A 2,450-nucleotide genomic window follows, 5' to 3' on the forward strand; every position below is an offset into this window, starting at 1 on the left:
TTCACTTCATTTGTGGGGTTGTTTTTTTTTTTTTTTTAATTTCAGGATTTTAGATGTTTTCGTTTCCAAACTTGAAATATAGGTGTGAACAGTGTGTACCAGTTACAAGCTTTCACTTCATTTGTGGGGTTGTTTTTTTTTTTTTTTTAATTCAGGATTTTAGATGTTTTCCCCAAACTACAAACTGGGTTTTAATTATTGCACACTATTTCCGTTCCCTTAATGCCTGTGGAGCAGATTTTGGTCAGCCCGTGGTGGTCTGGGGTATGTGATTTAATGTGGCAGGCGTGTCGCTGTGTGCAGCACCAGCTCCTGCAGCCCTTTAGAGTTAATGCTTTGTTTCAGACTCGGAAAAACAGTCATTTCTCGTCGATGTTCAGTAGTTTGTTTATGCAAAATCTTTCTATAAAACTGATACCAGCGACTTGATAAAGATTCAGAGCACATTGGTTTCTAGTTTAGTCCCTGTGGCTTGATCCCGCGGGATGTGTGGATCGTCACTCCAACCAGGTTTTTAAATTCAGTGTATTACACCTTTCACCTTTTTAGCTTTATCCTTCCTCCCTTCACCAGAACAAGATGCTTTGTTGGCAGAAACAACAAAGGGTTTTAAAACGACTGATGTTTTTCCTTTGAGAGGGTTCGCTGTAGGTTGGAGTAGCCTTTCCTGTGAAACGGGGAGGGCCGTAGCGGTGGCTGGACACCAGCTGGGGTGTGGGCTTGAGCTGCTCATGAGGAGAAACCCCAGGAGGGCATTCTGGATCACTGGGGACACCACAGAACGAGGCGAAACACCCCCCAGCACTTAAACCTCACCCTCCAAGTCCCCATCATGGGATGCTGTGAAGATTCGAGGTGCTGGGCCAGCTTGTCTAGACCATGCTTTTCCCAAGAGAGGTTGGACCGGATGATCCTCGAAGTCCCTCCCGACCCAGGGTTCTCTGGAAGTTCTGTGGTGGATTTGTGTGGTGTCTGAGATCTGGTTGCTGGCTGACAAATGGATGTTTTTCAGAGAGCGATTGTCAAGATCCCTTTGTACCCCTATAGGGTTAATTAAATCCCTGTGAACAGGGACTTGCTGCTTGAGAACACAAAAGGAGCTGAGAGATTGAGTGGTGAAGAGGCTTTCTTAGGGTTTTTATCTGCAGCGTTTGTCAGGAGACCAGAAACAGGTTTCTCCTTTTATTTAATGTTTTGGACAGCTTCTGACATATTTGTAGTTTCTTAACCAGGGGATAGAGAACAAAAGGTAACGCCCTATTTTTTTAAAAGCTGTACAGGACAGGTAAAAAGGGTCAGAGATATGGATATGAAATCCCACCCCTTCTCTGTGGTGAGCTGGCTTACTTCAGCTGAGCTGTTTTCTACACAAGTTTTCGTTGGAAACCACTGTTAATCCCATCGGATTCAACTTTTTAGAGCGCTCACTTCCAGTCCGAAGTCCTGCCCTGTGAGGAGGAGGAGGAGGCCGGTTTTCAGGCAGCGGATGCTAAAACCTCTCGGTTTGTTTCTCTGAGCGGATGTTATGGAGATGCTCAGTGGGGAGCCCAGTGCTGAGTTGGTTGTTCCTCATCTCTCTCTCTTTGCAGTTTGGTAGAACATGTTGCAGCTCCAGTGTGAGGGACGCGGTGGAGAGTAAACCTAAATCCCTTGATACGCAGAAGCGCCCCTCTGTACCACAGACCTGCCTCCCCGGCCCCAAACACTATATTTGCCCTTTCAGTTGCCACTCAGCTGCTTTTTGTGTTTTATTTCCAGATGAGTTCTGGGGCAGCCAGTTGGGGTCTCGCTAGCCGGCTGTGCTCGGCAGCTTTCCTGCTCCCGCTGGCACCTGCCGTCCGATTTTCCAAGACAGCCTGTACGTAACCCTCGGTCCGTCTGCTGTTCCAGTGGATGTAAATTTGCCTCGTTCAGTCCGTTTGTGTCAAGAACTAAAACTGTGAACATATATCTTTAATATCAGTGGGTGTTAACGGAAATAAAGGTTTATTTTCATGCTCTTTTAAAAAATGTCCTGAAAACACGGGGAGGTGAAACTGCTGAGGTTTATAGTGTCTCATCCAAGAGCTCCTGTGGCAGCGCTGCCCAGCTGCTTCCATTTGCCTTGGCAAAGGTCTCCTGAATAGCTTATTTACCACTAACGAGCTTGATCTGTGGTAACATTGTCCTCTCGTTCCTCACGCCAAATGCAGAGGACTGGACCTTTGACAATCAGAATGATCGGGGAAAAAGATACTCAACAGAAAAAGTTGGGAGAGAAACAGAAGCACGTGGTGCGGATTGGCTTTTGTGAGTAACGATGACGTGGTTTGAGCATGAAAGTTCATCTTATGGGCTGAATGGGAGGAGACGAGCCTGGTTAATAAACGTGAGCGTGAGCTGGGGGGGGGTGGGACGTCATGAGTTTTCGGGGAACACCAGAAATCAGAGTGGGGGTGTGGAGTTTGCAG

This window comes from Buceros rhinoceros, unplaced genomic scaffold, assembly GCF_000710305.1.
Source record: "Buceros rhinoceros silvestris isolate BGI_N320 unplaced genomic scaffold, ASM71030v1 scaffold22214, whole genome shotgun sequence".
NCBI classification, from domain to species: Eukaryota; Metazoa; Chordata; class Aves; order Bucerotiformes; family Bucerotidae; genus Buceros; species Buceros rhinoceros.